At 42.5% G+C, this 14,124-nt stretch overlaps 1 protein-coding gene across 1 annotated transcript in view; it reads right to left on the reverse strand.

Annotated features, from left to right (window-relative positions):
* The window catches only part of VANGL2 (VANGL planar cell polarity protein 2), a 29,649-nt gene extending 29,153 nt beyond the window's left edge, over positions 1-496 (reverse strand). The window contains exon 1 of the mRNA XM_075283241.1: positions 480-496. The gene's annotated coding sequence lies outside the window, so the exon portion shown is untranslated. The remainder of the gene's footprint in view (positions 1-479) is intronic.
* Positions 497-14,124: the final 13,628 nt, after the last annotated feature.

Consider the following 14,124-nt stretch of genomic DNA (forward strand, 5'->3'; position numbering starts at 1 on the left):
TTGTGGAAGGCACAATGGACCAACACAAGTATGCATCTATCCTTGCGGACCATGTTCACCCCTACATGCGAATTGTTTTTCCTCAGGATGATGGCATCTACCAGCAGGACAATGTGATGTGTCATAAAGCTCGCAGTGTACTTGCTTGGTTCGAGGAGCACCAGGATGAGTTTACCGTACTCCCTTGGCTAGCAAACTCCCCAGACTTGAATCAGTGGGACCACCTCGATCGGGTTGTTCGCGCCATGGATGCTCAACCGCGTAACCTAGCACAGCTGGCCACGGCACTGGAGTCGGCATGGCTCAACATCCCAGTGAATATCATCACAACATCCCCTCTCTTCCTGCACATCTCGCAGCGGTCCACTCTGCCAAAGGTGGTTATTCTGGATTTGACAGGTGGTCACATTAATATGATTGGACTATGTTTTTGGGAAAAAAAATGGCTTCCCCAGTAGATTATGCATATAGACACTTACCAGGTGAGGATCACAGAAAATATGGGGCTTTACGGATTAATCCTACGACCCTTCATGCATCCTAAAGTAGAATTTTCTTTCAAAAATTTGGAAAAAAAAAGGTTTCCTCAATTTTTCAGCATCAATTTCTTTTGTACAGGAGAAAAACCTATAGAAACAAAAAAAATAGTCAGTTAAACCGAATAACTAACAACATACATCTACTAAGTCAGAAAGGAGAATGAAAATTTAACATTCTAAATTTTTTTTTTACATTATTTTTGAATAAAACTAGCTTTGAGATGGATAAGGGATCAACTATTTCCTTGTGAAAATCTCTTTCCCCCTTGTCTGGGAAGAAGAAGGAATATTGAGGATTAATCGTGATGATCATGGGCAGCACTGGAATCCTGGGTTCAAATCCTGCCAAGGACAGCATCTGCAAGGAGTTTGTATGCTCTCCCCGTGTTTGCGTGGGTTTCCTCCGGGTACTCTTGTTTCCTCCCACACGCCAAAGACATACTGATAGGGACTGTAGATTGTGAGCCCTATATGGGACAGTGACCGACAATATCTGTAAATTGCTGCGGAATATGATGGCGCTATACAAGTAAGCATAATAAATAATAATAATAAATCTGTCCAAACCCAACAATGGAGCGATTTTAATAGAATCAAAAATAAACAAAAAGTAGAGCTATAGATTGTCTGTCCGGGGCAATACTCCGACATAATACTGGATAATGGCCACCACTACAGATGTGCCCTACCTTACCTATCCTCTTGGCTCTAGGTAGCCCGGGCTGGGATCAATGGAGCAAAGATGAACAGTTTGGGGGCAAAAAAAAAAAAATTTACCGTAATCTGTAATTTGCCGTTTTTTTTTCTACATTTTTTTCCAAAAATATAGAAAAAAAAAAAATTATATATATATATATATATATATATATATATATATATATAAAATTAAGGGTTTTGTTTTGTTTTTAATAAGAAATGTAAATGGTATCCGACCAGCTAAAAACACCCATTGGTTCTTAGCCAAATGACTCAGATTAATTACATATTGGCCATTATACCCACAGTGCATTACCAATAGACAAATTACCCATTCCAGCCATATAAATTGGAGAGTATATATGATGTATAGGATCCCGAGATCTGACAACATGATGAAAGGGCAAGTACAGCAATGGCCCTACACCAGCACTTAGCATTGACTTGACAATGGGCCCATGAGGAGCCAGACAGGTTGAGTAGGATCTGAAAAGATGTATTAAAAAAAGAAAAAAAACGGAATATTAATTCCTTCCTGGCTCTGGAAATCCAAGCAGACATTAGGAAATCCTAGATTGCCAGTCCCACGCTCACACGATGAGAGTTCATTACCTCATCTCAACCTCATCCATCATCAGCAGCTCTTAATGTCTGCATGCTGACCGGCAGCCATAAAAATCCTCAATATCTCCCGGTCCGCCTCGCTCACACATTCCTCCCGCTTTCTGGAAGTGGCCTATGAAATATTATGCCATGGATACTGCCGCCTCAGGAATCTCACAAATGCGAAAAGGAGAAAATGGAATTAGTTCGGCCACTGGAGACAAAGGATTTGCATCAATTACAAGGGATGTTCTTCGGAGGGCGGTGAAAAAAATTTTGTAAAAATAGTAGGGGATGACAGAGAAAGACCAGAATGGTTGTAGGTATGAAGGAAGTAAAGGCTTTTATGGGTTGGGGTGGAAAGTCTCTTCTCGAAGACGGCTACGGCCTTGATGGAAAAAAAATTAATGTGCAAGTTGTGTTATGACTTGGCCATCGACGTAACAATCACGCCCTACAAAAGTCAACACGAGGTTCAGAAATTGTTTAATCACTCTGCTGAAAAATATGGGGGTAGGAGGGCGTTGTCCAACTTGTACAAAAGCCACTTCCAAACACCAAGTATAAACCTAGTCCAAACGGGGTAAAAATAAATTTGTGGACTACTTTACTATTCGTCGGTGCTCGTTCTTACGAGTGTGAAGGAATCATCTAAGCCACCAAAGGGCAAACAGTCAAAGGTTGATGTGGACAAAAAAAAAAAAAATGGGCTTAACCTAAAAAGTGAAGCGAAATGGAAGAATACCAAAAAAGTTAATTCAGGAGAGGTGAAGCCAAAAGGCAAACAGAACCTCCCAAAAAATGTAGTCGTCCTACGGAGATGGAACTCAAGACGACATGTTGATTAGAAGATTCCATAGAGTCCACCTAGAAAGCAAGATGACCTATAGTACACATGGAGAAGCTAAACCTTATAAAAAGGGCTGTATTCAACCAAGCCAATGGCCCAAAAGGACAGAGAGTCAACAAATAGGCCCCAAGAGGGCAATAAAAGGTAAGAAGCAGGAAAGCAGACAAAGACCAAATCCAAGGACTATTTGCATCTTGAAATTACCATCAGATATAACCTCAAGGAACCCTGTTGAGCCTCCCCTAATGTCTACAAGGGGTTAACAACAGCTATGACACCAAAGAATAATAATTCGGCATTCTATTCAAACTGCAACCATTGTAAACAAAGTGAGAACACAAACCCAGGTATGAACACAAGGAACAAAGTACATTATCCGTGAAATGACACAGGCAGCGAGACAAAGGACGGGAGACAGGTTACAAAGCACAGGCCTGAAGGGAAGACTGTGTAGGAAGGCCGAGACAGACGTTCACTGAGCCCTGGAAACGCCCGGCCTATCAGGCCTCGTCCACAAGGAGCCCTGCCGATAATGGATACCGTAAATCATAAACATGGTGTAAGACCTGAAGTCAACGAAGCAGGTGGTGGGGGTCACGGTCCATAGCGAGCCTCGAAGAGTGTCTGAGATAAAATATACAGATATTTCTAGTTACATTATGGAATTATATCCACAAATCCCATTTATCAGTCCACACAGGAATCTAGTTTCTCGATGTGACGATATTCCCCATAATAGGAAGGCCGAAGACGTCTGGTGACCCTTTCAGCAGGTTTTTAGTGCCCTGGGAAGAAGCTGAAGGAACCTGAGAAAACTCTCACAAGCTGTGGTAAAATATACAAAACTACACATCATTGATGATCTTGGTTGGCTTCCAACCCTTGCCTCCAGTTCTGTTTCGAACACCAATACATGACTATCGGAAGAGGAAACCATGGGAAACGATCCTACATGATCTCGTTTTTATACGACTTACAACTTCTTTCCCTCAGAGTTATGTAGCTATAAATGTCAGGAATGAAGATTTACAAAAGCGAACATCTAGGCACTCCTACACATCGCAAATGGCCAACCAATCTTATGGGCATTGGGGTGTGAAGACTCAGCTGATGACAAAGAACAGAAGAGTTGGGCAAGCTGGATTTCAACATGCGAGCCTTCTCCTCGTAGGATATAAGCCACCAACAGAGCTACCTGGATTGGCTTAAGCTGCCCATACAGATCACATTTTTTAGATCATCACTAGGGTTGAGCGATCGGGATCGGAAAAGATCGGATTCCGATCGGTGATCGAGTAAATTTCACGATCGAGATCAGAATTCCGACCCGATCTTTTCCAGTGGGATCGAGATCAGAAGTTATCTCAAGATCGGCTCAACCTTAAAAGTGACTTTTTCCATAGAAAAGCATTGACTAGGGTTGAAGATCGGGATTGGAAAAGATCAGATTCCGATCGGCGATCGAGCAAATTTCACGATCGGGATCGAGATCGGCTGGAAAATGATCGGAAATCGGATTTTAAAATCGATCTTGAAATCTCAAGATCGGCCCACCCCTAATGATTCATCACATATCTGGAACAAATTTTCATCGATTGAGTCTTTGGAACAGTCTTCTGTACGAGCAATCGAGAACAGATGTTCCAACAAACGTTCAACTACCCCAAACACTCAAAAAAATGAGGAGATAAGAGTTGATGAAGGCTAATGAAGTGATGAAAATGGGAAATGACAGACACTTGGTGGGCGTGCGATAGTAATACAAAGGCATGCCCACAATATACGGTACAAATCACCCACAGATCTGTCAGTCTGGCCCATACCATTACAGCCAAAAAGAAAAATCTAACACCACGTTTTGGAGGCGACCGACCTTAGATGACAAAAACTGTGTGGGCCCAGAAAAATTTTGCTTTTATTCCATCAATCAAAATCCATGGGGGACAGTGGAAGAGCGTTTATGTTTTTTCGAAATGTGCTGGCCCCTTAGTCAAACTAGGAATCCATCACAGTGAGCCCATCACGTTTTTGTCAGATCATCCATCCACAGGAGTCTATGTATTGCCGTTACCGGTTTCATCTCAATGGGCGAGCCGTATGAAATTTTCGCTTGCGCAACTTTAGTCGATGGTTGGCTACGGGATGAAAGGTTTACGTACAAAGGATTGCCAAAATTTGCCACTTGGTTCTAAACTCTGATATGCATGGCCAGCTGTATTGACAAACCATTTCTCGAGATGAGCATGGGTGTGGATCGGGAAAATTCGGAAGGATGACATTACGTTGCGTTCAAAAAGTTGCATCCAAGTGCAACACTTCCATCTGGTTTCACATGAGTATAGAGTCACACTTGTACATTTTTCACTCCTCAAGCAGCAACACAGGCCCGAAAAGCGAGTTAGACCAAGTCTATGGCCATCAACGACACTTCCCTACAGATAATATACCGTATAGGCTCATAAAAAAAATAAAAAAAAAAACAGTAGCACATCATATAACACATAATGGGCTTAAAGTACATGTATAAAATGTCAATTAAATTTAATACCAAATACATTGTTACTGTGCAACAGCTGGAACAAAAACTACACCCCCACCACCACTCCCGAAACAGCGGTCAGGTTATACAAAAAGCAGCACCCAGAAAGAACCAGATCTCTGTTGTATTGTAACCAGTGTCAAGTCTGTTTAATGCTGAATGCATGTGCAGAGGGGAGGGTGAAAGTGAACGAGGAACCCCCTCCCCCCCTTTCAAACCACAGATCTCCATAACACACTCAGAGAGCAATAAATTTCATTTCTAGCCAAGGAGGAGGGGGGGGGGGGGGCATTAGCGATTCTTAAGCCCATTGTCACATTATCACCACCCACAGAAAGCACTAAAATATTGTCCTGCTCTACGGGGCTTTTGTTGGCCCTCACTGTAGCCTGAAACTAATAAAAACCACTTAGATTGAAAAAAAAAATCGTAGGAAAAAAAAAAAAAAAAAAAAAAAAAAAAAAAAAAACACACATGGCAACGAGAATATTGCCAACAAAGTATAACATCTAAACCAGAAAGATGTTCACACTAAACCCAAATAAAAATGAAAATTTGAAAAATAAAAAGATAAAAAATTGGAAGAGTAGCACAAAATTTTAGCGATACCTCATTTCCAATTTTTGGGGAAAAATGAAGGCATGAACATGGAGGTCACAGGTAAGTCCTTCGCAAAAATTGTCCTTACATAGGAAAGATTTAAAGCAATGCAGTCTTTGGTTTCTCGGCTTGCTATCCATTTTCCTTTGTAATCTAAAAATTTCTAAAATTTTATTAAAAAAAAAAAAAAAAAAAAGACGGTAGAAGTCAATTTTATTATTTTTTTTAATAAATCTGCAGTTAAAAAAATATAACAGCCCCAAAAGGGAGGCAGGAGTAAAAAAAAAATAAAAAATTACAAATTTAAAAATTTTAATTATTTTATTCAAAAATATTCTTAAAAATGTGTTTATGTTACGAAATGCTACAAACACACAGTCAGGATGCAAAAATCATTAAACCTACACAGTCATAAGTCATGTGAGCGATTTTTTTTTTTTTTTTTTCCTCTCCGCTTGTCTGGAACAGTACACTGTAAAAGATTTATAAGCCGTCTATGTATACGCATTGCCAGAACTGTTGCAATCTCAAGGCGTAAACAATGGCCAGGGTTCAGGAATTTATGCAATTTGTGTTTTGGGCGGGGGAGGGGGAAAGTGTATATTTTTGTGATTTTTTTTATATTGTTTATCCTTACTAAATTTTTGGGTTTAATTTTTTTTTTTTTTTTTTTTAAATCTTTTTCTTTCCTAGTCCATCTTGAATCCTGGGAAACACGAAGGCCCGGCCAAGAAACAGCCAGATCATTAAGTGCGGTAGATTATAGAAAGAAGAGCAGTCTCGCCTCTATTAATATTCACGCCTACCAATCCCACATGGACTCCATTACGGTTTTGCAGGATTTTTTTTTTTTTATCCAGTGTGTGGTAAAAATATTCTATTATCTTGCTGAAGAGAATATGAAGGAAAAAAAAAAAATCTTTGTCATATTTGTAAAGCAAGGTTTAAAGGATTTTGGTGGTGTAGGCCTCAGACAACCCCGGGGAGCGGAGCTGGCACATTGTAAATAATTGATAAGGCGATTCTGTATGTGTAATAAATCTTACCAAGAGACCCCACCACAGAGGATTATGGGAAATTTCAATGCCAAGATCAAAAGCCTTTTGTCTCAGACAATACAGAGTCCCACTATACAGTGTCATTGCGACATCTCTCAAGCGATAGAATCCGAGCATCTAGTGACTTGGAGAATACCCTTGGCCTGGTCATTAAATTAAAAAAAAAAATTCGAAATTATTGCCGTTTTCCAAAATACTTCCACAGAAAAATTCAAAAATTAAACTCACCCTAAACCAGGATTGGAGGGTTAAAAAAAAAAAAATTCTGCCAAGTAAAAACAAAAGTAAATTTTGGGTACTCATTTTCACACCATTCCAACTATGGTGGGATCGTTCATAGAAATAGTCCAACCATCTACTTTAAAAGGGGTTGTCCAGGGTTAAGCTGTTTATGGCCTAAATACCTGATGGGTGGAAGCCCCTGCCCCAATCTGTTGTATAGAGTCACTTCAGGCACCCATCCTATACAATACATAGAGCCGGAAGTAGAAAGTGACGGTCCCCAAAAAGCGCCATTACACACTCATTATATGGCGTCCCAGCGACTTGCTGAGATGCCGGAACAATCACGGGCACAGCGGGAGGATTGAGTTCAAAGGCAAGCCAGCTTGACAACTGCCGTAACGCCGGATCAAATGACAACAATATGCTCATTATATGGTGTCCCAGCGAGCTGCTGAGATGCCGGAACAATCACAGGCACAGTGAGAGGAACAAGTTCAGCAGCAGAAAGAGCTGCCGAAATGCCGGAGCAGGCGAACCATCGACAACAGCAATTTGTTGAATATAGGCGGATCATTGAAGCCAACTACACGCAGACGAAGTCACGGGCAGAGGCTAGTAGGCCATAAAAAGCTTAGCCCCCGGGGAACCCCTTTTATGGTTGATGGTGGGATTTTGTACACAAATGAACCCAACATAAGTGGAACGGTCAGGTAATGACTATCCAAAAATGTACTTAATTTTCACTTGACAGATGTTATAGGGGTATCCTTCAAGACAAAAATGTTCAGGAGAGGGTCAAAATGCCTCTCAAAATTCTGTTATGACACAAACCAGGTCCCTGCTGGTCTCCCCTTCCTATATTTCCCAGCCAGTCCCTGAATCATAGAAACATAGCTCATCTGTCTGTTGAGCCTTTAAAAAAGGAATTTCTGGGACCCAAATGAGTAGAATTTCATAAAAAGTTTACCAACCCCTTTAACCACTAAACCGCCCCATCAGGGGGCCAGTTTGCAGCAAGCCTTCACACACTGGCCAAATAGAAGTCAACCTGGCCAAACATTTTTAATTTTGACCCAAAACTGGCCAGTAATTTCCAACGCGGCCTATCAGTCTGCCATTGCAAGTGTTCATTCGTAGTATTTTGGACAAAATTCTCAATTTTGGCCAGTGAAAGTCTAAGGTCCAGGTGACATCTTCGTTCAGGCCATTCCGCCCTTTTCTCTCCGCATTTTTCACACAGACCCCAATATAGGCTATGGGGTACGCGGGTTTCCTTAAGTAACCACTTTTTCATGCGGATTAGTTTTCCGTTTGGGGGGGTCCCCAAGAGGACTCCCCGAATGCAGATGTGAATTGGGCCTACCATTTATGGCCAAAAGTCAACTTTTTGCAGTCACGTGAAATTACAAGTTTCACCCAACCAGCGGACCATGGACTATCACAATCACGTTAGAGGGATTCATGCGCCACCTTTAACCATAATTGGAATCCCACCTCAAATTATGGCTATTAAAGAAGCAGTAGTCTTAGTAACTTCTCCTTTAAGAAGGTTGTAAACACTTGAAGGATTCATACAGAGATCTCGCAACAGTGCGGTGTTGTATGAAGTAACAATAAAGACACATAACTCATAGCGGGCCAATAAAACGCAGCCTTGCCAACAGCCACCGCGTCAACCAATCCCGGGACTCGAAGCTTCGGCCGTAACGTCTTAAATCAATCAGAGAAATTCTGTAGCGACTCATGTTTAACAACGCCAAGGCTGCCAGGGTATAATCTTGTATTGTTCTACTGTTTGGTTCGTTCCAGCACCCGGGGGCATGAACCTTTCACCCTAATAGAAAAACACACTGGCAGGGATTGTACAAACTTTACAACTTTTTGGCATGGAGGGGGTAACCGATAGGACGAAGAGAAAAATCTCAAGTGTTTAAGCGCGGGTTAGGAAAAATAGGACTAGGCTTCATACTACACTTAAAGGCCAACCCTCCTATACCTAAATCCAAAAAGTTGAATTTTTTTGTTCCGCTCCCTTTCTTTTTGCATCATCTAGTAAGGACAGACAACACTGCAATTTTTTTTGCATTTATGGTCGGACTGTAGTCCTACTCAAGATATGTAAGCCCAGGCATGTCTACCAGATCCTTGTAGATTTTCCAAGATACCCGACGGTGACCTTTTCCTTCCAGCAGGTCAGGTGGTTTCCCAGACAAAAATTCACATCCTGTGTACACTTCACTGCGTATTTATTAGCAAACTTGCACAGTAAATGAGTCGTGTCAGCAGACCACCGCTTGGGCCAGGTTCACGTTCTGGTCACGACCAGAACTTTTTGGTGTAATTTTTTACAATTTTATTCCTAGTCTGGCTTCTACAAATTGAAAAAAAGTGTAAAAATTTCAAAAAATTTTGTAGGGAAGAGAAGTTGCTTAATATTACTGGTAAACCTCTCGCACATGTCATCATGTATAGGTATAACAGGCTTATATTGCCATCAATACGCCTTATCCAAGTTATCCCCGACATGTCCTTTTGCTCCAGGTCACTACGAGTGGAAAAAAAAAAAAGTTGCCCTGAAAATGCCCTTCTCTCATCAGTAATTATCACCAATTACCCAACATGTCTGTAAAATGACATTATCCAGCATCTGCCATTACGGCTGTCAAGATATACATAAACCAGAGCTACTCAGAAGAGAGAGAGAGAGAGAAAAAAAAAAAAATACGGCAAAAACATCAAATGGCTCAAAAGTGGATCACGTGCATTGAAAAGTTTAGCTTACACGGTCAAGTTTTTGAAATAGGTCTATGCTCAGAAGTTGAGGACCACTGGCCAGAAACCTTTGGAATCTAATGGAAGGTGCATCGCTAGGGTTGAGCGATTGTGTTCGGGGGAAAAAAAAAAAAAAAAAAAAAAAAAAAAAAAAATCGGATTCCGATCGGCGATCGTGAAATTTTCTTGATCGCGATCGGAATTCCGAACACGATCTTTTTAGGTGGGATCGAGATCGGTAGTATTTCCCACAATGCCTTCACACTGAGTATATAGTGTATACTCAGTGTGAAGGCTCCGCTGCGGTTCCATAGGAATGAATGGAAGCAGCCGGCACACAGCCTTAACCCCCTGCACGCCGGCTGCCTCCATTCATTCTAATGGGAGACTAAAGTAACATCTCTAGTAGCTACTTACCTCCAGAGATGGCTGCTCCGCTGCTCTTCGCCTCGCTGCCGCTCCAGCTGCTGTCTTCTTCGCCTCGCTGCCCCCTCCCTGCCAGGTTAGGAGAGTGTGGGCGGGTACAAGGCGGGGAGACGTGACGTCTCCCCACCCAGTACCCGCCCACACTCTCCTAACCCGCCCACACTCTCCTAACCTGGCAGGGAGGGGGCAGCGAAGGGAGAAGACTACTGCAGCTGGAGCGGCAGCGAGGCGAAGAACACCGGAGCAGCCATCTCTGCAGGTAAGTGGACACCAGGGGGGAATAAGTAGGCAGAGGATTAAAAAAAAAAAAAAAATCACTACACAGCGTGGATTCTAACAATTCTTAGATTCCATGCTGTATAGTGAATAGGATTGTTTTTAAAACCCGATCTCCGATTAATAAAAAAAATCCCATTGACTTGCATTGGGATCGGAATTGGGATCGAGATCGGGTTCAAATGAAAAATGATCGGAAATCGGATTTTAAAATCGATCCTGAAAAGTCAGGATCGGCTCAACCCCAACGATGACATGACGACAACTTTGGGCCCACAATTTGTGATCTACACTACCCATTCCCTAAATTTCTTCAGCCTCAACAATACTACCAATGGTTTTAGAGGCACGCGTGTATTCAATGATCCTACTGGGCATCATGGGTTCTCAGAATACGTCCCATCTCAGAGACTCCGACCTCCCACACACTTTCTAGAACATACGAAAGTCAAAATGGTCCACCATAGCCAACATCTACCTAATGTTAAAGCTTGATATAAAGAGGTTGGCGCTGCCCTGTTTCGGGGCAATATGAAAACTGTTTACGTGAAGGATAAACCATCTGTCATGTTTATATAACAAAGTGAAGTCTAATGCTCAGAATCGGAGAGGAAACTCCATTACGACGATGTGTGGCCAACGGGAAACTTTTTCATGGCCTCCTCTTAGCTAGATCTTAGAGAGATGAGTTTTTCAAGCAGCTAAAGGAAAGTTGTAGAGACTGAGAGGTTTAGTTCCACGCAACACTGCCCATTTTGACCATACAGATAGGGATCCTATCATTAAAACTCAATTTTTTTATCCCCGACACGTAGGAATAGCCTTACAAAAGGCTATTCTTCTCCTACCTTTAGACGTCTTCTTTGCGCCGCAGTTTGGTATAAATCCCCATTTTCGTCGGTATGCAAATGAGCTCTCTCGCAGCACTGGTGGCGGTCCTTAGCGCTCAAACAGCACTGCGGGCATCCCCAATACTGCAAGAGAACTTTCCAGCGCCGCCTCCATCTTCTTCAGGAACGGGCTTCTCTTTGAGTCTTCTTGCGGCGCTGGCTTGAAACTTCTAGGCCTCGGGCAAAGCAGACTGCGAATGCCCGCCAGCCACAAGAAAATGGCCCCTTACACAGTATCGTAAGTGGTCATGTTCTTGTGGCCGCCAGGCATGCACAGTCGGCTGCCCGAGGCCTAGAAGTTTCAAGCCAACGCCGGAAGAAGATGCAAAGAGAGGCCATTCGTGAAGTAGATGGAGGCAGTGTTGGAGAGTTCTCTCGCAGCATTGGGGATGCCCCCAGTGCTGCAAGAGAACTCATTTGCATACCGCCGAAAACAGGGATTTATACCAAACGGCGGCCCAGAGAAGACGTGTTAGGGACAAAAAAAAATTGAGTTTTAATGATAGGATCCCTTTAAGAGTGGTGCCAAGTTTGGCTGATCTTCTACTATATACAGACTAAAAGGAAAAGTTGAGTCATCTCAAAAATTTGCCACATTGGCAACTTCAAGTCCTCCCTACATCCTCTTACACTCAGCTTTTAGACCAATCATTCTCAAGGTGTCCATACACATAAGCGTAAAGTCGAAGAATCCCATCAATTTATGTGTATGAGGGTGACTAGACTCATCGGCCAACAGTTACTGAGAGTATCTAGAAGATCCCTTTAGGCCAAAAGGGGGCTGGGAGAAATTAAACAGGAAAGCACAGACTCTGAATATCCTGAAACCACAGCTATGATAGTGGAGTGTTGATGATCAGACCCCATTTAAGATCCTCATGAAAGGACTGCTAATAGGAAAGGAGGTTCCTACTCTACCATTTTTATGGCGTGATGGCCATCATAAGTTGGGAGTCTAGTAAAGCTAGCCAGTGCCCATCGCCCTTGTTCCACTTGAGTAGTTTATCAACAGTGTCTTAAGGGAGATGTTCATTCATGGATCCAGATGGGCATCATGGGTTCTGAGAACCAATCCCAACTCCATTTCGACATGACCTTTGGGTCTTCCCTTCTCAAATTTCAAGATTATTAGAAAACCTCATCATCCCATCTAGTAGCTTTTTGACCGACACACTGGAAACCCTTGACGCCGTAATCCAGATTCTTTAAGACTCATCATTCCCCGTCTTGATCCCTCATTGAAGAACCTTTGCATTAAGAGATATAAGGAAACAAAAAAAATACACTGAAGCTGCGCATCTAATTCTTTCCATCAAATGACTAACCTTCTTATAGTATGAACTATAATTATGGGGAGATTTAAGCATTACAAGAGCGCAAATAATACACTCTAGCCAAAAATCCTCCCTGTAAAGAGATGATTTGCTACACGGAGAATTAAGACGGCGATGATCTCGTCGTGGCAATCAAATCTTTCAACGAATGCTCATCTGAGTAATCCCGGGCCTGTTGTTACCCGTCTACAGCTTCTGTTCAAGAAACAGACACCTTGGAACCAGGGTCAAGGAACCAGCCGAGAATTGGGTTTTGGTGGACACCTACTCAATGTTATCAGGTTGGTTTTGGGCTTACACAATTTACAAAATTGCTTACAAAATTGGATTTCACGCTTATGGAAATTTTCAAAAATTTCATACAACGAGGTTCGCAAAAAGACCAACGTGCGGTATATTGGGAATAAACAAGGGATTTCGGATGTTTTCCTCGTTAAAAGTAGCAAGCGACACAAAAGGCAACATGTAGCCAAGGAGAGAGCCATCAACCTGCTGTCCTGCCGAGAGCGGCCAGCTGCTTCCACCACACTAAAACCCATTTTGTGTAATCCATCATTCTCTCACGCAATGTCCAGACCTCAGATGATGCCCCCTGAAGAAGCTCCATCCCCTCACCCAACATTCTCTCCACGGGATTCCTGCCTGCAACGCACAAGCAGGTCTGATCTTCACCAGGCAAGATGAAAGAAGGAGCCTCACAATGAAGTCCTCCACCCCCCCTTACAAAATTTGGTTAGGCCAGAAACAGAGACAAAACTTAAAGGACAGCCTGTATAAACAAACACTGCAGCTGTATACGCCTGGCCCAGGAACCCTCCAGCAGTCTGTGCCAGGGAAGGAGGCACATTACATGAAACGGGGAGTTCCGTGCCAAACATCTTACTGAATGGTGACCAGATGAGTGGATTTTCGACTCTTGAAGTGGAAACAAAATTTTTTTTACGTTTTTAATATAAAAAATACAATATCTGTAGGTATCTCTTATCAAAGCCCATAATAAAAATAAATTAAAAAAAATAGAATCTCGCTAGTTTTTTTGCATCTGAACGTTAGATATCAAGTCTAATTTCCCTCCGAGACGGGGAACAAAGCTATTTCGGCTTGCTACATGTACGAAAGTAGAAACGTCGTGCTGTTCTGTGCGGGATCACCGTGGGGAGCCTGTAATGAAGCAGGACAGCTTTGACAACAGGTAAAAATGAAGACTTTGACGGATCGCAGGAAGGCGCTGCCTCGACAGCTGCATAATGTCAACAGGCGACATTTGCACTATAGACGTCAGCCTAGCATTGAGGGTAAGACGCCGCCACCACATC

Source organism: Leptodactylus fuscus, chromosome 7 (assembly GCF_031893055.1).
Source record: "Leptodactylus fuscus isolate aLepFus1 chromosome 7, aLepFus1.hap2, whole genome shotgun sequence".
Classification (NCBI taxonomy): domain Eukaryota; kingdom Metazoa; phylum Chordata; class Amphibia; order Anura; family Leptodactylidae; genus Leptodactylus; species Leptodactylus fuscus.